The sequence below is a fragment of the Callithrix jacchus genome, chromosome 16 (genome assembly GCF_049354715.1).
Source record: "Callithrix jacchus isolate 240 chromosome 16, calJac240_pri, whole genome shotgun sequence".
Classification (NCBI taxonomy): Eukaryota; Metazoa; Chordata; class Mammalia; order Primates; family Cebidae; genus Callithrix; species Callithrix jacchus.
The window spans coordinates 100,627,574-100,650,078 of NC_133517.1; the positions used below are offsets into that span (position 1 = coordinate 100,627,574).

Consider the following 22,505-nt stretch of genomic DNA (forward strand, 5'->3'; position numbering starts at 1 on the left):
AATGCCCAGCATTTTCTTTTTTTAGACTGAGTGTTGTTTTGTCACCCAGACTGGAGTTTAGTGGCGCAATCTCAGCTCACTGCAATCTCCACCTCCTGGGTTCAAGCGATTCTGCTGCCTCAGCCTCCTGAGTAGCTGGAATTACAGACACCCACCACCACGGCCAGCTAATTTTTTTATTTATAGTAAAGATGGTGTTTCATCATACTGGCCAGGCTGTTCTTGAACTGACCTAGTAATCCACCCACATCAGCCTCCCAAAGTCCTGGGATTCCAGGCGTGAGCCACCATGCCTGGTACCTAATTCTTATTCACTGGTCATGGATGGGAGCTATGGAACGTTTTTACAGAATACATGCTGGCCCCATCAGAACATCAGGGTTCAGTCTCCTAAGAGATGTTCCTCTGTTTGTGCTACACACCCAAATAATCCATCACAGTCCACTGTTAGAATATTTCCAGAAATTACAGTGGCTACAGTCTAGATGAAAAAACACTGAAGTAGGAGTCAGCAGACCCCGGGACTCTTTTGACTCAGCCACTAACAACTTCATGTGGACTTGGGGGAAAAAAAGCTGGAGCGACCACACCTGTAATCCCAGCATTTTGGGAGGTTGATATGGGAGGATTGCTTGAGCCCAGGAGTTTGAGAGCAGCCTGGGCAACATAGCAAGACCCCATCTCTACAAAAAAACTTCAAAAAATTTTCCAGGTGTGGCTGTGTCCCCCTGTAGTCCCAGCTACTCAGGGGGATAAAGCGGGAGGATCACTGGAGTCCCGGATGTCAAGACTGTAGTGAGCCAAGATCATGCCATTGCACTCAAGCTTGGGTTTCAAAGTGAAACAAAGCTGGAGCTTTTGTTTTCGCATTTGTAAAAGGTAAATGATACTATCTCCTTCATGGAGTTACTGTGAGGATAGAAATACAATTATTTCTTTTCCCTCTTTTTTTAGAAATACAATGAGATAGGCATAGTGGCCAGGTGAGGTGGCTCATGCCTGTGATCCCAGCACTTTGGGAGGCCGAGGTGGGTGAATCACCTGAGGTCAGAAGTTCAAGACCAGCCTGGCCAACATGGTGAAACCCTGACTCCACTAAAACTACAAAAAGCCCAGCGTGGTGGCACGTGCCTACAATCTCAGCTACTCAGGAAGCTGAGACAGGAGAATTGCTTGAACCCAGGAGGTGGAGGTTGTAGCGTTCCGAGATCATCCCACTGCACTCCAGCCTGGAAGACAGAGCAAGACTCCATCTCAAAAACAAAACCCGGTGTGGTGGCTCATGCCTGTAATCTCAGCACTTTGGGAGGCCAAGGTGAATGGATCACCTGAGGTCAGGAGTTCAAGAGCAGCCTGACCAACATGCAGAAACCCTATTTCTACTAAAAATACAAAATTAGGCAAACATGGTGGTGCGTGCCTGTAATCCCAGCTACTTGGGAGGCTGAGTCAGGGGAACTGCTTCAACCTGGGAAGCAGACGTTGCAGTGAGCTGAGATTGCACGCCAGCATGGACAAGAAGGAAACTGTCTCAAAAATAAGAATAATAGATAGGCATAGTGCACAAGACAATGTCAGGTGACACCTGCGCCACAACTTAATACTACTTTGAGTCCGGACAGACAACGTAGGTCTCTGTGCCTCAGTTTTCCCACCTGTCAGATAGGAATCATATGAGGATGCTCTCCTAAGATGATGCTCGAGGCTAAATAATGTTACCCACAAATGAGCCTAGACAAGCACCTCCTGCATTTTAAATACTCTTTCCTTTTGGCTGTTGTCATTACTGTTATTATTTTACTAACTAGAGTGCTTTCTAGCCTGCAAAATAAGGATCTGAAGTTTGTGAACAAGACTATTACTCCTTACCAACTGATTAATAACCCCAATTTTTCTTTTTCTTTTCTTTCTGGTTTTTTTTTTTTGGTCTGGGAGAAAGAGGTGGAGAGGCAACTTTCCATATACATTTATATATATATGTACATATATATGTTTGTATGTGCATATATATATATAATTGCATTTTAGGTTTTGGGGTACATGTGAAGAACATGCAATATTGTTGCATAGGTACATACGTGGCAATGTGGTTTGCTGCCTTCCTCCCCATCACCTATATCTGGCATTTCTCCCTATGTTATCCCTCCCCAACTCCCCACCCCATGCTGTCCCTCCACTAGTTTCCCACCACATACCCCAGGGTATCATGTTTCCCTCCCTGTGCCCATGTGTTCTCATTGTTCAACACCCACCTATAAGTAAGAACATGAAGGGTTTGATTTTCTGTTCTTGTGTCAGTTTGGTAAGAATGATGGTTTCCAGGTTCATCCATGTCTCTACAAACATCTTTTTTATGCCTGCATAGTATTCCATGTTGTATATGTGCCACAATTTCCCTGTCCAGTCTACCATAGATGGGCATTTGGGTTGTTTCCAAGGCTTCATTATTGTAAAGAGTGCAAAAATTAACATTCGTGTGCATGTGTCCTTATAGTAGAACGACTTATAATCCTTTGGATATGTACCCAGTGATGGAATTGCTGGGTCAAATTGAATTTCTATTTCTAGGTCCTTAAGGAATCGCCAGTCTTCCACAATGGTTGAACTAATTTGCACTCCCACCAACAGTGTAAAAGTGTTTCTATTTCTCCACATTTTCTCCAGAATCTGTTGTCTCCAGGTTTTTTAATGATTGCCATTCTAATTGACATGAGACGGTGTCTCAATGTAGTTTTGATTTGCATTTCTCTAATGACCAATGATGATGAAGATTTTTCATATGTTTGTTGGCCTCATGTATGTCTTCTTTTGTAAAGTGTCTGTTCATGTCCTTCACTCACTTTTGAATGGGCTTGTTTGTTTCTTTCTTGTAAATCTGTTTTAGTTCTTTGTAGATTCTGGTTATTAGCCCTTTATCAGATGGGTAGATTACAAAAATTTTTTCCCATTCTGTTGGTTGCCAGTTCACCCTAATGATGGTTTCTTTTGCTGTGGAGTTTGATTAGGTCCCATTTGTCTATTTTGTCCTTTGTTGCCAATGCTTTTGGTGTTTTAGTCATGAAGTCCTTGCCTATGCCTATATCCTAAATGGTTTTGTGTAGGGTTTCTTCTAGGATTTTTATGGTGTTAGGTCTTATGTTTAAGTCTTTAATCCATCTGGTGTTAATTTCAGTGTAAGGTGTCAGGAAAAGGTCTAGTTTCTGCTTTCTGCACGGGACTAGCCAGTTTTCTCAACACCATTTATTAAACAGGGAATCCTTTTCCCATTGCTTATTTTTGTGAGGTTTGTCAAAGATCAGATGGTTGTAGATGTGTGGTCTTGCCTCTGAGGCCTCTGTTCTGTTCCATTGATCTTTATCTCTGTTATGGTACCAGTAGCATGCTCTTTAGATTACTGTAGGATTGTAGTATAGTTTGAAGTCAGGTGGTGTGATGCCTCCAGCTTTGTTCTTTTTGCCTAGATTTGACTTGGCTATGTGGGCTCTCTTCTGGTTCCATATGAAGTTTAAGGTGGTTTTTTTCCTGTTCTGTGAAGAAGGCCCTTGGTGGCTTGATAGGGATAGTGTTGAATCTATAGATTACTTTGGGCAGTATGGCCATTTTCATGATACTGAATCTTCCCAATGAATACCATGGAATATTTCTCCATCTGTTTGTGTCCTCTCTTATTTTGTTGAGCAGTGGTTTGTACGTCTCCTTGAAGAGGTCTTTAAATTCCTTGTTACTTTTATTCCTAGGCATTTTATTCTCTTGGTAGCAATTGTGAATGGCAGTTCCTTCTTGATTTGGTTCTCTTTAAGTCTGTTATTGGCGTATAGGAATGCTTGTGATTTTTGTGCATTAATTTTTTATCCTGAGACTTTGCTGAAGTTGCTTATCAGTTTCAGGAGATTGTGGGCTGAGACGATGGGGTCTTCTAGATATACAATCATGTCGTCCGCAAAGAGAGAAAATTTGACTTCCTCCTTTCCTATTTGAATACGGTTTATTTTTTTTTTTTCTTGCCTAATTGCTCTGGGTAGAACTTCCAGTACTATATTGAATAGGAGTGATGAGAGAGGACATCCTTGTCTAGTGCCAGATTTCAAAGGGAATGCTTCCAGTTTTTGCCTATTCATTGTGATACTGGCTGTGGGTTTGTCATAAATAGCTTTTATTATTTTGAGATAAGTTCTGTCAATACCTAGTTTATTGAGAGTTTTGCCTTCTCTGCATCTATGGAGATAATCCTGTGGTTTTTGTGTTTGGTTCTGTTTATGTGGAGAATTATGTTTATAGACTTGTGTATGGTGAATCAGCCTTACATTCCAGGATAAATTTTTTTTTCTTTTCTTTTCTTTTTTTTTTTGAGACAGAGTCTCACTCCCCCTCCAAGGCTCAAGTTATTCTCCTGCTCAGTCTCACGAGTAACTGAGATTACAGGCACCCACCACTAGGCCTGACTAATTTTTGTATTTTTTTTCATAGAGACGGGGTTTCACCATGTTAGCCAGGCTGTTTTCAAATTCCTGATCTCAGGTGATCCACCCACGTCAGCCCCCCAAAGTGCTGGGATTATGGGCGTGTGCCACCACCCCATCGCATAACCCCAGTTTTTTTTTACCAACTTTGATTACAGAAATTGGCATGACTCCCAGATTCCCATAATGCAAATTGTCCTCCCAATTATAACTGCTAGTTTGTTTTCATTTAAGAAAAACAAAACAAGACAAACAAAAATTGAAATGCTGGTCATTTCTGTGGACAAAAAGATAAGAATGGCCGGATGCAGTGGCTGATGCCTGCAATTCCGGCAATTTGAGAGGTTGAGGTGGGCAGATCACTTGAAGCCAGGAGTTCGAGACCAGCCTGACCAACACGGTGAATTCCCCTCTCTACAGAAAATACAAAAATGAGCAAGGCAGGGTGGCATGTGCCTGTAGTTCCATCTACTCAGGAGGCTGAGGCAGGAGAATCGCCCAACCCAGGAGGCGGAGATTGCAATGAACAAAGATCATGCCACTGCACTCCAGCCTGGGAAACAAGATCAGAGCGCCATCTCAAAAAACAAAAAAATGTAACGTGACTGCTATTTTCTTGTTATAATCACAGAGTTCATGTGGAAAAGCTAAGCAATATGAAAAAATACAGAGTTAAAGTTATAAAAAATTACCCCACATTGGATCAGCAAACTTTTTTTTTTCTCTTGAGACAGACTAGGTCTTGCTATTGCCCAGCCGGTGGGCAGTGGCACAATCACAGATGCCTGCATCCTCGACCTCCTGGGCTCACTCTGTGCTCCTGCCTTCCAAGGAGCTGGGACTACAGGTACACACCCCTACACCAAGCTATTTTTTTTTTATTTTTTTTGTAGAGGTGAAGTCTCACTGTATTGCCCGGGCTGGTCTTGAACTCTTGGCCTCAAGTGATCCTCCCACCTCAGCCTTCCAAAGTGCTGGGATTACAGGCATGACCTTATCTGGAGACTGGGTCTTTACAGAGGTTATCAAGTTAAAATGGGTTATGATGGTGGGGCCCTGATCCCATATAACTGGTGTCCTTACTAAAAGGGAAATACGTTGCCAGTAAAAGAAAAAGAAAGAGTAAAATATTTTTTTTGAGACAGTCTTGTTCTGTTACCCAGGCTTGAGTGTAGTGATGTGATCATAGCTCAATGCAGCATCAATCTCTTGGGTTCAAATGATCCTTCCACCTCAGCTTCCTGAGTAGCCGGGACTACAGGTGTGTTCCACCATGCCCAGCTAATTTTCTGTATTTTATGTAGAGATGGTATCTCACTATGTTTCCCAGGCTAAACTTGAATTTCTAGGCTCAAGCAATCCTGTCTCGGCCTCCCAAAGTGCTGGGATTATAGGTGTGAGCCACTGTGCCCGCCCAAAAATAAATTTTCACACAGTGACAGACATGCATAGAAGGACAATGGCCACTATAAGTCAAGGGATGCCTGCTGTCCCAGAGCCTCCAGAGAGAGCCTGGCCTGCAGACACCCAACTACACTTCCGGCCTCCCAATTGGGAGACTACAAATTTTTATTTTATTTATTGATTTATTGAAACAGGGTCTCATTCTGTCACACAGGCTGGAGTGCAGTGGCATGACCTCAGCTCACTGCAGCCTCATTCTCCCTGGTTCAAGAAATCCTCCCACCTCAGCCTCCAGAGTAGCTTGAGATCACAGGAACATGCAACCATGCCTGGCTAATTTTTTTTCTGAGATAGATTCTTGCTCTGTCCCTCAGTCTGGAATAAATTGGTGTGATCTCAGCTTACTGCAACCTCCACCTTCCAGGATCAAGCATTTCTCCTGCCTCAGCCTCCTGAGTACCTAGGATTACAGATGCACACCACCACACCCAGCTAATTTTTGTATTTTTTGTAGAGAGGGTTTCACCATGTTGGCCACGCTGGTCTCGAACTCCTGACATCATGATTTGCCTACCTCAGCCTCCCAAAGTCATAGGATTATAGGTGTTAGCCACCACTCCCAGCCTTGTATTCTTTCAGTAGAGATGGGGTTTCATCCTATTGGCCTGGCCAGTCTCGAACTCCTTACCTCAATATATCCTCTCATCCTCCCCAAAGTAAAGGGATTACAGACATGAGCCATCATACCCTTGGTCATTTATGAATGTGTAATTAGGTTTTGTCCAGGATCAGAGGCTCATGCCTGTAATTCCAGCACTTTGGAAGGCTGAGAAGGGAGGGCCCCTTGATGCCCAAAGTTTGAGGACAGCCTGGCCAACATGGTGAGGTCCCATCTCCACACACACACAAATATTAGTTGAGCATGGTGGCATGCACCTGTAATCCCAACTACTCAGGAGGCTTAAGTGATAAGATTGCTTGAGCATGGGAATAAGAGGCTGCAGTGAGCTATGATTGTACCACTGCACTGTAGCCTGGACAACACAGGAAGTCCCTCTCTGTCTCTAAAAAAAAAAGGCGTTGTTTGATTTTGTGTTTCTGCTGTTGTTACTGTTGTTTTTTGAGATGGAGTCTCACGCTCTGCCCAGTCTGGAATGCAATGGTTCAATCTCGGCTCACTACAACCTCCACCTCCTGTATTGAAGTGATTCTCCAACCTGAGCCTCCCGAGTAGCTGCGATTACAGGTGTGCACCACTACCCTAGGCTCATTTTTATATTTTTAGTTGAGATGGGGTTTCACCACGTTGGCCAGGCTGGTCTGAAACTCCTGACCTCAGGACATCCACCCGCCTTGGCCTCCCCAAGTGCTAGAAGTACAAATGTGGGTCACTGAGCCCAATCGATTTCATGTTTTGGCTGGGTTGGGTCTGGTAGGTGTATGGTTAATAAACCAGGTCTTAATTTTTCTAGGCTACCGGGGGCTTGGGCACGCACTGACAGCAATGTCGTGGGTGGTGACATTGGCTTCAAACGTGGATGAAAACAAGATCTGGTCTCCTTTTTTTACCCAGACGGTGTCGACCAGCTGACCTAGGAGATAAAAGAACTGGTATATGAGGCCATGTGTACATCCTTGGAAAGGGGATGCCAACTGCGGGGACCCCAGCCCCCCTGCCACCAACCAGCCCACCCTGCCAGTGGCTCTTCCATGTTTGTTACAGCTTTTGAGAGGTTCACTATTCAAAGGAGGATGAATTGAGGGAAGTCCAGGGCTGTGGCACAGTTCTGTTAAACATGATGAGGAATCATGTGGGTTTTCAAGAAAACCCACAGCCAGACATGGTGGTTCACGCCTGTAATCCCAGCACTTTAGGAAACCTAGGTGAAAGGATCACTGGAGGTCAGGAGTTCGAGGCCATCATGACCAACATAGTGAAATCCCATCTTTACTAAAAATACATAAATTAGCCAGGTGTGTTGGCATATGCCTGTAGTCCAGCTACTCGAGAGACTGAGGGCTGAGAATCCCGGGAGGTGGAGGTTGCAGTGAGTAGAGACCACACCATCGTACTCCATCCTGGGTGACAGAGTGAGACTCCATCTAAAAAATAAATAAAGTGAGAAAACCGGGCATGGGGGTGAATGTCTGTAATCCCAGCACTTTGGGAGGCTGAGCTGGACAGATCACTTGAGGTCAGGAGTTCAAGATCAGCCTGGCTAACACGGCGAAATCTTGTCTCTGCTAAAAATACAAAAATGAACCGGGCATGGTTGCGTGTGCCTGTGATCCAAGCTACTAAGGAGGCTGAGGCAGGAGAATTGCTTGAACCCGGAGGTGTAAATTGCAGTTAGACGAGATTTCACCACTGCACTCCAGCCTGAGGGACAGAGCAAGACTCCCCTTTAAAAAAAAAACAGAGAAGACCGAGATATCTGCAGATAATGCACCGTGTCACTTTCCCTGTGCACTTTTCCTGCCTCTTGGTAGACAGTTCCTAACATCACCATGAGATCCTGGTGAAGGAGGGGTGGATACTGAGGTTGCTACCGTTTTATGAACCATTTTTCCCCAGAGAGAGATGGTCATCTTTTGTCAGATTCCTTTGAGTGTTTTGCCAACGCCTGCTGTGGGAGGTTTACCCTCAGGGCACTCCTCCATGAAGCCACCAGGTGACGCCATTGCCATATGAATGAAACAAACTGACCCGATATTAGAAAATGGTGTTGTACTTTCTTTGAGCTGAGTGGGGTGGGTCAAACCTGTAATCCCAGCACTTAGGGAGGCTGAGGTGAATAGATCACTTGAGTCCAGGAGTTCGAGTCCAGCCTGAAAACATGGTGAAACCCTGTGTGTTTTAAAAATACAAAAATTAGCCAGGCATAGCGATGCACACCTGTCATCCTAGCTACTCAGGAGGCTGAGACAGCAGAATTGTTTGGGAAGCAGAGGTTGCAGGGAGCCAAGTTCGTGACTCTGCACTCCAGCCTGGGTAACAGAGTGAGACTCCATCTCCAAAAAAAAAAAAAGTGTTCCTAAGGACTAAGAGGGGAAATTGAGGCATGCAGACTGGAGTTGGGGTGGGGGGGGCTTGGTGAGAGAATGGGTTCAAGTAACCTGTGAAGGACTCTTAGAAAGTCAGAGCAACATAAAAATCATTTATTCTACCTCCCACTTTCACATTTTCCAGATATAGAAACCAAAGCTGAAAGGCAGGGGGATATGTATCCCAAAAGCACCACGTTGGTAGGGAGCAGGGTTGCCAGAGAAAACACAAGACATCCAGTTAAGTGAGAGTTTCAAACTCTCAGTGTATGTCTCAAATAATGCACAAGACTTAAACTAAAACCTTATTTACTTTTTGTCTTCAAAGGTAACTGGGAATCTGTATGATGATTTGCTAAGTCTTACAACCCTCATGAGGGTAAAATGAAGATTAGAAAGATACTTAAATGTAATAAGCAAACATGCAAAATGAGGGCAACTCTTTCCCATTTTTCAGACAAGGGAACTGCACATTAGGGAGGGGACTTGCCCCAAAGCCACCCTCACCATCCTCAGAGTCAGGATTTGAACCCAGTCCTTATTCCAGAGGTCTCAACTTCACTGTTGTGGCCAGGAACAGCTCCCAGTCCCACTCGTGTGTGTGCATGTTCTTTCTTGAATATGACTCTCTCCCCATCGTGTAAGTGGGTGATTCCCTCCCTGACATTGACGGACTCTGTCTTCAGCAGGCACCTCCTGACCCAGCAGACCCCCATGAGCCCAGATCCCTGGGACCCGGTGGCTGTCCTTATCACATTCCTTGACTCCGCATCTTAGGATCCAAGTCTGACCCTCTTCAGGATCTGCAGCTGTGTTACAGAAAAGGGGACCCGATCCAGACCACAAGGGAGGGTCCTTGGATCTCGTGTAAGAAGCAATTCAGCATGAGTCTGTAAAGTGAAAGCACAATTGTTTGTTTGTTTGCTTTTTTGTTGTTTTGTTTTGGTTTGGTTTTGAGATGGAGTCTTTGTTGCCCAGGTTAGATAGAGAGTAGCGGTGTGATCTTGGCTCAGTACGACCTACGCCTCCCGGGTTCGAGAGATTTTCCTGCTTCAGCCTCCTGAGTAACTGGGATCACAGGTGCATGTCACCACACCTGGCTAATTTTTATATTTCTAGTAGAGATAGCATTTCACCATGTTGGCCAGCCTGATCTAGAACTCTTGACCTCAGGTGATCCACCTGCCTCAGCCTCCCAAAGTGCTGGGATTACAAATGTGAGCCACAGTGTAAGTTTATTCTTTCCTTAAAAAGCAAGTTTTTTAAGATGAAGATGAAATAGCTACTCCATAGAGCAGCCCAGAGGGCGCTGGTGCCCATCTTTAGGGTCATTTCTTCCTGACATGCTAAATGAGGGTTGGACTATTCATGACTCCCCTTTTATAGATCTTATAGGGAAACTTTCTGATGTTGCCATGGCATTTTTAAACTGTCATGGCGCTGGTGGCAAATGTAGGAGTGAGGATGAGCAGAGGTCACTCTGGTCATCATCTTGGTTTCGGTGGGTCTTGGACTGGCTTCTTTACTGCAGCCTGTTTTACTGACAAGGTCTCTGTGACCTGTATCCTGTGCTGCCCTCCTGTCTCATCCTGTGACTCAGAGTGGCTTCACTGCCTGGAAATGAAACCCAGTAGGTCTCAGCCTCCTTTTACGCATCTCCTATTCAAGATGGAGCTGCTGTAGTTCACACGCCTCTGGCAGCTGGGCTCCCCAGGATCTCCTGAGGTTCTGTCCCCTCCGTGCCTAGCTCCCGGGTTTCTCCACCATCGCTTTCTTCCTGAGCCACCTGCCTCTGGGTTTCTTCATCAGCAAAAAGAGGAATCACTTTCAGGTTTGGCTTTTGGGGGAAAAGACGGACCAGGCAGGAAGTAGGGAGGAAGACACAGGCCCTGGTGTGGGCGATGGGGAGGGCAGAGCTGAGTGGGATCCGGCGGGTCTGGCTTTGTTCTTGTCTCTGCAAGTTGCCCATTGTGCAGACCTGCCCCTCTCCTTCCCCATCGCATTGGACGGCGGCTCTTCCCTCCAGTGTTCAGACCCCAGGCCCTGGGTCAGATCAATGCCTTTCTCTCCTGCACCCCATCAGTCAGCAGATTTGCTTGGCGTCATCTGAAAAATGCATCCAGCAGCAAGGCCCTGGCTCACTCCTTACTTCTGCCCCAGTCTCTCTCCACTTCCAGCCACAGGAGACCTGTGTGAGCTGAATTCATCACACCCTCCTCTGCTCAGACCTACAGCAGCCCCATTTTCCTCAGTCTGAGCCAAAGGCCCCACAGTGGCCCACCTGGCCCTCCCTGAGCTGCCTCATTGACTCCAGCCTCACCTTCCACCCGTCTCCCTCCCTTTCCCATCTACCCCATCCTCACACCTGCCTGATGTTCACACATCTCTCCAGGCATCTGCTTTAGCTGCTCTCCGCCTGGACCACCCTCACTCTAGAAGACCCTTGTCCCCTCCAGCACCCCCTGCAGTCAGGTCCACCTTCCTCACCATCGTTCAGCAAGGACACACCCCGCCCATCCCTCTCCTTTCAGCATCTCTCTTCCTTGGCCTGTTTTGGGTTCATTTTTGCTGTTCCCCAGCACTTCCCACTTCCTAAAGGGCCCTTCAAGAAGCACCCGGAAGGGGCCAATGGCCTTGCTCTCCTTAGACTAGAAGCTCCACGGCAGCACAGCACACTCTTTGTGGCAGATTCAGTATCTAGTTAGTGCTCGGCATGCAGAAGGTACTGGACAAGTGTTTGAGAACTACGGAAGAAGGGAGGGAGGGGAGAAGGGTAGGAAAGAGGAAGGGAAGAAGGGAGGGATGGGGAGAAAGGAGGGAGGGGAGGAGTGAAAAGGAGGGAGGGAAGGAAAGATAGGAAAGGGAGGACAGATGGAGGGAAGGAAAGAGTTGAAAGAGGAAGAGAAGGAATGATGGAGGCAAGGAAGAAAGGGAGGAGGGAGGTGGAAAAAGAGGGTAGAAAGCAAGGCAGGAGAGCAGAAGAAAGGAGTAGGGAAGAAAAGAAAGGTGGAAGGGGGATAAAGGGAAGGAACTTATTTTCTCTCTAGGCCCAGCTTTCCAATTATCTGTCATTTGGCCAGCCTCCTGCATGGCCTCCTCCGAGCACAGTGACTCATGCCTCTAATCCCAGCACTTTGGGAATTCGAAACAGGTGGATCACCTGAGTTCAGGAGTTCTAAACCAGACTGGTCAACATGGCAAAATGCCATCCCTCTTAAAAAATACAAAGATTATCTGAGCATCGTGGCAGGCACCTATAATCTTAGCTACTCCAGAATGTCAGGCAGGAGAATCACTCGAACCCAGGAGGCAGAGATTACAGTGAGCCAAGATCGCGCCACTGCACTCCAGGCTGGTAACAAAGCAAGACTCCATCTCAAGAAATAACAAAATACCTTCTCCAGGCAGCTGCCTTCTGATGATGCCCCTCCCCGGTTAAGCACAGACCCCGAACTCCTGCCTGACCCTAAAGTGCCAAGTGACGCCGCGCACGTACTCCTCTGGCCACACTGAGTGTCCTCTCAGTCATGCTGCTCCCTCTGCCTAGGTGTTTGTTGTCCCCTGTCTCAGAGCCTTCAATCCCTCTTCCCGGCTCCATCCCCTCATCCTCTGCCTGCCCAGCACCCACCTCCTGGCCATTTAACATGTAGCTCAGGTTGTAATCCCAGTACTTTAGGAGGCCAGGGGCAGAGGGTCACTTGAGCCCAAGAGCTTGAGGCCAGCCTGGGCAACAGAGTGAGACCCCACAACTCCACCAAAAATGTAAAAGGAAGAAAGATGTAGCTCAGGCATTACCCACCTCCAGGTAGCCTTCCTGATGGTGCCATACCCAGGTGGGCTCAGGGGAAGCCTCTGTTCTCTGGGCACCAGAAGCCTCCTTTCTGTGGCAGTGGTCCTGGGTCAGCTCCTGCAGGAATCCAGGCACAGGATGATGGTGGATGGATCAGGACTGAGGGTCAGAGATGCGGAGAGGCAGACAGCTTTGGGAAGCAGTAGGAAGGATCAGCAGGATTTGCTGCACGGTGACTGTCAGGGTGCAGGGGAGAATTCCGGACCAGCTGTGTCTTCATCTCTCTCTTCCCTCCAATCCCAGGAGAGCAAACGAGGCAGAAGGACTTGTGGGCCCGACTCACCAGCTCTATACTCAGGAACTCGAGGACCATCAAGTTCCATGGCTGGGAGGGAGCCTTTCTGGACAGAGTCCTGGGCATCCGAGGCCAGGATCTGGGTACCTTGTGGACCTCTGGCCTCCTCTTCTTTATGTCGCTGGTGTCTTTCCAAGCGTCTACATTTCTGGTCATGTCACTCTAGTCTCTATGGTGATCAGGACTGGGGAAGGAGTGTGGGGCTCAGGAGGTGAGGTAGGTGGAGCCTCCCTGATCCTACCACCCTGTCCATCAAAACCCACACATTCTGGATCCTGTTCTCACCGGGTTTCTGCTATCTTCTGCATGAATGAATTAATTCCATCATTCTGGTGAAGGTGACAGCGTCTGTTGAGGTCTGCTCTTCTGAGAGTTCCAGGCTTCCACTGATGTGGGGAGGAGAGTTCAGGTGCAGACAGGCTGCAGAGATAGAATCCAGGGTATGAGTGGCTTTTTTGCTGCTGGCCAACAAATGTCCATAGCCACCCTGTCACTGACGTGATTCTTGTTCTGCCGTTGTCATTTATTTCTGATTGCTGTCAGAACACCCTTCCTAAAGCACAGCTTTCTGAAGAATTTAAACATGTTGATGCATAGGCAAGGCACAGTGACTCACGCCTGACATCCGAGCTCTTTGGGAGGCTGAGGTGCCTTGAACCCAGTTGGTGGAGGTTGCAGTGGCCCCAGATTGTGCCACTTCACTCCAGCCTGGGTGACGGAGCAAGACTTTGGGTCAAAAACCAAAGAAAACAAAACAAAAGGATCACAAATGGGACCAATACCTAGGGCCCTCCCGTGCTGCTCTCTTCAGGAGTCCTCAGGCTCAGCCCTCATGTCTATCACCTTCACAGAGAGGCCTTTCCTGACCACCTTCATCACCACCTGAGCACCCCTGCTTGTGCTAGTGCACTCTAACCTGCACCCGATTTCTCTTTACTTTTTTATTTTTGAAGACAGTCTTGCTCTGTTCCCCAGGCTGGAGTGCAGTGACGCAATGTCGGCTCACTGCAACCTCCACCTCCCAAGTTCAAACAATCCTCCCACCTCACCCTACTGAGTAGCTAGGATTACAGGCAGCTGCCACCACACCTAGGTAATTTTCTTTTTTGTACCTTTAGTAGAGATGGCATTTCACCATGTCAGCCAGGCTGGTCTTGAACTCCTAACCTCAAGGGATCCATCCTCCTCAGCCTCCCAAAGTGCTGGGATTACAGATGGGAGCCACCGCACCTGGCCATACCTGCTTTAGTTTTTATTCTCCATAGAACTCTCCACAGCACTCTCCACCTGATGTGCTGTCTGTGTTAATGGTTTGTTTATGGATCGCCTGTCTCTTTTCCCCTCATTAGAATGATGGATCCATTAAGAGAGCAGCAACTTTGTTTTGCTCATTGCTGTTTCCCCAGAGCCCGGAGCCCTGTCAGGTATATGATAACCAGGCAGTAGTTATTCATAGAATGAATGAATGTAAGAATGAATAAATGGCCGGGTGCTGTGGATCACGCCTGTACTCCTAGCACTTTTGGAGGCCGAGGTGGGTGGATTGCTTGAGGTCAGGGATTCGAGACCTGCCTGGACAACATGGTGAAACCCCATCTCTACTAAAAATAAAAAAAAGTTAGCTAGGAATACTGATGCACGCCTGTAATCCCAGCTACTCAGGAGGCTGAGACAGGAGAATTGCCTGTACCCAGGAGGTGAAGGTTACATTGAGTCGAGACCATGTCACTGCACTGTAGCCTGGCAGAAAGAGAGAGACTGTCTCAGAAATAAATGAAAATAATTTTAAAAAAGAATGAATGAAAGACCAGAAGGCCTAGATAGAAGGAATATGTTACAGTAATCAATAGTGCACAAGGGAAATTACAGTGAATGAGAATTTATTTGAATATTTCAAGATAGCTAGAAGAGAAGAATTTTCTTATTCCCAAAACAAAAGATAAATATTTGAGGTGATGACTGTCTCAGTTACCCCGATTTGATTATTACATATTGTCTACAGCTTGGGTCCCCAACCCTCCTGGCCACGGATCTGTACCAGTAGCCTGTTTTTTTTTTTCTTTTTGAGACAGAGTCTCAGTCTGTGCAGTGGTGCTATCTTAGGTAAATGTAACCTCCATCTCCGAGGCTCAAGTAATTCTTCCACCTCAGCCTCCTGAGTAGCTGGGATTACAGGCATATACCACCACACATGGCTAATTTTTGTATTTTTAGTAGAGACAGGGTTTCACCATGTTTGCTAGGCTGGTCCCAAACGCCTTACTTCAGGTGATTTGCCCTCCTCATTCTCCCAAAGTGCTGTGATTGCAAGTGTGAGCCATTGCACCCTGGCTTTTTTTTTTTTTTAATTTGACAGGGAGTCTTGCTCTTGTTTCCCAGGCTGGAATGCAATGGCATGATCTTGACTCTCTGCAACCTCTGTCTCCCAGATTCAAGCCAGTTTCCTGCCTCAGACTCCCAAGTAGCTGTGATTACAGGTATGAGCCACCATGCCAGGCTAATTTTTGTATTTCTAGTAGAGACAGGGTGTCTCTATGTTGGTCAGGTTGGTCTCGAACTCCCAACCTCAGGTGATCCACCTGCCTCAGTCTCCCAATGTGCTGGGATTACAGGCGCGAGCCACCGTGCCCATCTCACCTGTTGGGAACTGGGCAGGCAGCACAGCAGGTGAGCAGCGAACGGGCTAGGGAGGCTTTATCTGTGTTCACAGCCGCTCCTTATTTCTGGCATCACCACCTGAGCTCCACCTTCTGTCAGGTCGGTGGCGTTATTAGAGTCTCATAGGAATGCAAACCCTACCGTAAGCAGCACATGCGAGGGAGCTGGACTGCGTGCTCCTTATGAGAATCCAATGCCTGTTTATCTGTCAATGTCTCCCGTCACCTTCAGAAGGGAAGCTCTAGTTTCAGGAAAACAAGCTCAGGGCTCCCACTAATTTTACGTTACGGCGAGTTGTGTAAATATTTCATTATATATTACACTGTAATAATAACAGAAGTGGGCCGGGCACAGTGGCACATGCCTGTTATCCTATCCTTTTGGGAGGCTGAAGCAGTCGGATCACCTGATTTCGGGGGTTCAAGACCAGCCTGGCCAACATGGTGAAACACCGTCTCTGCTGAAGGTACAAAAACTGGCATGGTGGCAGGAACCTGTCATCCCAGCTACTTGGGAGGCTGAGGCAGGAGCATTGCTTGAACCCAGGAGCGGAGGTTGCAGTGAGCCACTATCATAGCATTTTTGGAGGCTGAAGTGGGCGGATCACCTGAAGTCAGCAGTTCGAGACCAGCCTGGCCCACAGGTGGAACCTCGCCTGTAATAAAAATACATAAATTAGCTAGGTGTGGTGGTAGGAGACTATAAGCTGACTTACTCGGGAGGCTGAGGCAAAAGAATTGCTTGAACCCAGGAGGTGGAGGTTGCAGTGAGCCAAGATCATGTCCCTGGACTCCAGCCTGGGCAATATAGGAAGATTCTGGTTTTGTTTTTGTTTTTGTTTTTTTTTTTTTTTAAAGGCAAGCCAGTTACAATGGCTTATACCTATAATCCCAGAATTTTGGAGGCCAAGATGGAAAGATCACTTGAGGCTAGGAGTTCCAGGTAAACCTGGGCAACATAGCATGACCCCATCTCTAGAAAACATTTTTAAAAAATTGGGCACAGTGGCATGTGCCCATAGTCTCAGCTACTCAGGAGGCTGAGGCAAGAGGATTGCTGCAGCCCAGGAACTGGAGGCTGCAGTGAGCCATGCTTGTGCCACTGCACTCCAGCCTGGGTGACAGAGTGAGACCCTGCGTCTCAAAAAAAAAACAATTCAGAGTAGAGAAAGGTATAAATTGTAAGTTCAAGCATTGAACGTCCCACATTTCCTTCAGAAGTGTTGATGCGTGCCCCAAGAACTCTGCATTCATTTCCCAGCGCTGCCTTAACAAAGTACACAAAACTGTGTGGCTTCAACCAGAGAGATTTATTCTCACAGTTCTGGAGGCCAGGAGTCTGAAATCAAGGGATTTTTTATTGTTTGTTTGTTTTTTCTCTGAAGGCTGTGAAGGAGGTCCGTCCCAGGTCTCGCTCATGGATTCTCAGAGCCTCCAGAGTTCCTTGGCTTGCAGGTGGTCTTCTGTCTCTGTCTTGAAACCGTCTTCCCTTTGTAGGTGTCTTTGTCCACACATCCCCTTTTTATAAGGACACCAGGCACACTGGATTAGGATTCACCCTCATTACCTCAGCTTAGCTCGATCACATGGGAAGAGGCTATTTCCAAATAAGGTCGCATCCACAGACCCTGCGGCATAGGGCTTCAGCATCTTTCGGGGAGACAGAGCACAACGCATAACACTATAGATTTGCAAATATTTTTACTTTGAGTTTCTGGGTTTTATTTTTTATTTTTTCGTGTCGGATGAGTGATGTGATGATACCGTAACAAGTTTTGAGAATGGCACATATAAAATAGCCTGATAACCCAATCGTCATGCTTAGGTTTTGGTTTTTTAAAATTTTAGTTTTTCTTGAGGCAGGGTCTTGCTGCAATACTCATGCTGGAGGGCAGTGGTGCAATCATGGGTCACCGCAGCCTTAACCTCCTGGACTCCAGCGATCTTCCCACCTCAGCCTCCCAAAGAGCTAGGATTATAGGAATGAGCCACCAGCCCCAGCTGTTCCCTATTTTTTGTTGGTACGTTGTTCATTTTTCTCAAAAAACACACCTTTTTATCTGTGCATGCTGGCTTATGCCTGTAATCCTCAGTACTTTGGGAGGCCAAGGCAGGTGGATCTCTTGAGATCAGGAGTTCAAGACCAGCCCGGCCCACATGGTGTAACGCCTTCTCTACTAAAAATACAAAAATGAGCTGGATGTGGTGGTGTGTCCCTGTAATCCCAGTTACTCGGGAAGCTTAGGCAGGAGAACCACTTGAACCCTAGAGGCAGAGGTTGCAGTGAGCCAGGTTCATACTACCGCACTCCAGACTGGGTGGCAGAGCGCGACTAACTCAAAAAAAGTGAAATATACATACACATAAACGTGCACATGAACACACACACACACACACACATACACCTTGGCAATTTTTTTATATATCAGCATTCACTGGTACAATGTAAATTCTATGGTAGATTTTATTTAGATTAATACAATCTAAATACTATTCTATTAAGTGCTATAACTCAAAAAAATAGGCCATGCATTTAAATGATTGAAAGTTCAAAAACTATGAAAGAGTATAGAACCGAGTCTCCCATATGGCAGCTCATGGCATATGTGTTTATGAAATCTACGTGATGCTGGATACGGTGGCTCATGCCTGTAATCCCAGCATTTTAGGCGGCCGAGTCTGGTGGCTCACCTGAGGTCAGGAGTTTGAGAGCAGCCTGACCAACATGGTGAAACCCCATCTATACTAAAAACAGAAAAAGCAACCGGATGCGGCAGTGAGCCCATATAACCCTATCTACTTTGGAAGCTGAGGCAAAAGAAGTGCTTGAACCTGGGGGACAGAGGTTGCAGTTAGCCAAGATCATGCAACTTCACTTCAGCCTGGGCAACGGAGCGAGACTCCATCTCAAAAAAGGAAAAAAAATCTAAATAAATTAACATTTAAGAAAATGAAAGATTTGGTTCTTTGGCTGCATGGTCCACATTTCAAGTGCTGCACAGCTGCAGATGGCCCAGAAATATGGTCTTTATTGTAAAAAGTTCTATCAGTTGGTGTTGGTGCAGCCTTAAAGCCGCTCTCCCACCCCTTCTCGAAGCCAACCACTGTTACGGTTCCTTTGGTGATTCTTTTCCGAGATGATCTATGCACACAATCAGCACGTGGAGTTAATATATTTACCTAATAAAATCAGCATCTCCCGTATAGTGCAAATGACCATGTAATAGTCCATGGAATGGAATGCATTCAGCTAGTTTCATAATGAAGTGCTCTTGAGTTTTTCCCAGGTTTCCTGTTAAAATTATTCTGTCGAGAACACCATTCTCTCACAGAGTAAATGTTTATATGTTTTCCTCATTTCTTTTCTATTTTCTTTCTTTTTTCTTTCTTTCCCTCTCACTATTCCCTTTTCCTACTTTTTTCTTCCCTTTCCCCCTCTCATCCTCCTCTTTTTTCTCTCCCCCACTTTTCTCTTTCTTCTACAAGGTCTTGTATTTAATGGCATAATCCTAATTCACTGCAGCCTTGAACCCCTGGGCCCAAGCGATCCTCTTTCCTCAGCCTCCCAAGTAGCAGAGACTAAAACCTGTGCCCCCATGCCTTTCTATATTTTTATTTTCTTTTTAGTGTAGATGGGTCTTACTATATTGTTCAGGCTCGTTTTCATCTCTGTAGGTGCTTTTCAAGAGATCTTATCAAAAGGTACCTGGATAGAACTTAGTCACTTGAAGCTCTTGTCCTTGTGTTGAAATTTTGTGTCTGCCTCCTCCATCCCGGGGAGATTTAAAACTTCTATCCCCTTTTCAGGCAGATCAGTGACTTCAAAAATTGTACGAATGTTGTGAGGCAAGGCGGAAGGATCACATGAAGTCAGGAATTTGGGCCCAGGCTGGCCAGGAAGGTGAAACCCTGCCTCTACCAAAAATACAAAACTTACGTGAGCGTGGTGGTGCACGCCTGTTGGCCCAGCTTCGCAGGAGGCTGAGGCATGCGAATTGTTTGAATCTGGAAAGCGGATGTTGCAGTGAGTAGAGATGGTGCCGGTGCACTCTAGCCAGGTACAAATAGCAGCTTTAGACTTGATCTCGCCAGGCATGACCACTGGGCACGTTCAGCATAGGATCACCAATTCTCCCTCAGTTTTCAGTGTCTTCTCTGGGGCCTGGAGTGTAGCATCTGAAGCCGAGCTGGATGTCTTGCTGCATAAATTCTCTCTCCACTTCCACCTGTGCCATCAGCCTGGGTGAAGACTCATGTCAGGGGAGAGCCGTCGTCGTCCTACAGCCCCACCTGTCTGATGGCTGAGACTTCTGCCTCATTTCCAGAACTCCCAGGGGCCCTTGAACGTCTTGTTATTTGCTACATATGCAAGCACAGATTGCCCGTACCTCCCCTCGGACCTTCCTGCCACTCTCTATAGAGCTGTCTGAAGCCTCGAAATGTTTATTTGCCTTTGGAGAAATTCTACTTCCATATGCCCCAGACTCAATAAAATTACAGTAACAGCCAGCACTCCAACTTTCTGGATCCTGTTCCTGCAGAGAGGAAGTCTCTTCTTCAAGTCCTCTTTGTAACCCCATTTAAGATGAGGAGACTGAGGCAGATGAGCTCATGAATACAAAGTGCCAGAGCTTGGGTTCAACCTCGAATCCCTGGGCCCAGGGGTTCGAGGCTCGTGTTCAACCTTAGAGTTTGTGAGATTTAAGGTTGATGTTGGAAGCGTTCTGTTTGGCACCCCCTACCCTGGTGTGTGGGGTTGTGTCCTGGGTTGCCTGCAGAGCCCCAGTTTATGCCTGCTGACCTGACGCATTTGTGACTAGCGTTGTCTTTAACTGCAAAATGTCGTGGTTTGGGAGAGAAATTCTGTGCTCACTCAGTTCACCTTCACCCTGAGGAAGCTCTGACACCACCGCACAGCTTCTGATACATACTGGAGAAAGCCAGCGCTAGGAGGTGCCTGTCAGCAGAAAGAGCTGCAAGCATCTACATCCACATGTAGACATATCTGTACACATACATTCATATACACACATTCATATATATACATCTTTATGTACATCCACACACACGTCTGTACACCCACACATTCATACACATGTCTACATATCGACACCTCCATGTACACATCACAGTACACACAATCTATATCCACACATTCATACACACCTATCTGTGTATTTTGGTATATCTGTATACATACACACCTACACACATTTATGTTCAGATAGATCCGTACACAGATGCATACACATTTGTACACACACATCTGCACATACGTCGGTGGGGATCAGGGAAATACAGCATTAAATAGTGACGGTCTGATAATAGCTAGTATTTTGACATCTTTTGGGTGAACTGACTAGCTAGTGGCTATCAGAGGGGTGTGTGGGGTGTGTCTGCAGGTTGGCAGGGCCATCAAACGTGGTATTTGTAGTTGCTCGTGACTTTTCTAGAGGATCTCCCACGTGGAGCCTTGGAGTGTAGTGAGTTGTTCCTGTGGCCCGCCTGCCAATGTCTGCACCAGTGACCAACAAAATTCTGGCTTCACGGGCCTCAAGGACTTTGGATTGTACAGTAAAAAACGCTATATGCCATCATCGGACGTGTCTGGTCTGCAAGTGGAGATCAGTTGCCAGTGGCGGGATGGGAGCTGGAAGAGCCAGGAGGATGTTGCAGTCAGACAGATTCAATAACAAGGGCTGGAGCTGGTGTGCAGCGTAGGTGGCAGATGAGGTTGACTCTAGTCACATTCCATAGCGACGGTCGACTGAGTTCCTGATGGATCCAATGAGGGGGTTGTCAAGGAGAGAATAAGAGTCCTCTGTGTTTATAAGACAGGTTTCTAATTTTGAGAAATCCGGAGTTTAAAAAATTGGGGAAGGCCTGGGCATAGTGGTTCACACCTGTAATCTCAGCACTTTGGGTGGCCAAGGTGGGCGGATCACTTGGGCTCAGGAGTTTGAGATCAGCCTCACCAACATGGTAAAACCCCGTCTCTACTAAAAATACAAAAATTAGCTGGGCACTGTGGTGTGCGTCTGTCATCCCAGCTACTTGAAAGGCTGATGCAGGAGAATCATTTGAACCCGGGAGGCAAAAGTTGCAATGTACCTAGATCCTGCCACTGCATTCCAGCCTGGGTGACAGAGTGAGACTCCATCTCAAGAAAAATTAAAAATTGCAGAAGAATTGGCATAGAAAGCCATTAGCTTGGCTATCTCCTGCCCTCTTTCTGGTCCCAGCTTGTGTGATCATGGCTGGGCTTGCTGGCCAAGCCTGTCATTCCAGATGACACCAAGGCCTTTTCAGGGCTAGAGAGACCTGCTGCCACCCATGGTCGGCAAGGCTGAGTGGTTTTAGGCACAGCTGGAGATGAAACTGGTGATGGGGGCAGCCCTGTCATCTTTACAGGGAACCTCACACAGCAGGTGGGCAGCAAGCTGGCCTCTCCACATCGCTGAGCCATCTGCTGAGTGACCAGGCCCATGTGACAGGTAGGAGATGCAACTCCCTGTGCTCTGTCTCCTCTGTGACCAGGCTAGGGTGTGGGCCAAATGCCTCCTGATGGTCTTCATCACTTCAGTTTCTCAATATCAACATCCCATCTAAGGACAGACTCAGGCTCAGTGTGAGCCCCCAGAACTTCCCACAACATCCAGCGGTCCCCACAAGCCATAAAATAGCAGATTTTGGGTTGTTCTTATTCTCACCCACAATAAGAAACATATGTAAAACTTTGGCCTAAAATACACGGGGCATTTAAAACACACACACAGGCTGAGCAGATGCTGGCA

The 22,505-nt window shown here is 46.8% G+C and overlaps 1 long non-coding RNA gene and 1 pseudogene across 6 annotated transcripts in view; one reads left to right on the forward strand and one right to left on the reverse strand.

Moving 5' to 3' along the window:
• Positions 1-22,505, forward strand: part of LOC144579672 (uncharacterized) — a 91,207-nt gene that overhangs the window by 56,745 nt on the left and 11,957 nt on the right. The gene's annotated exons all lie outside the window — the stretch shown is intronic.
• Positions 17,451-17,545, reverse strand: LOC144579845 (small nucleolar RNA U13; annotated as a pseudogene).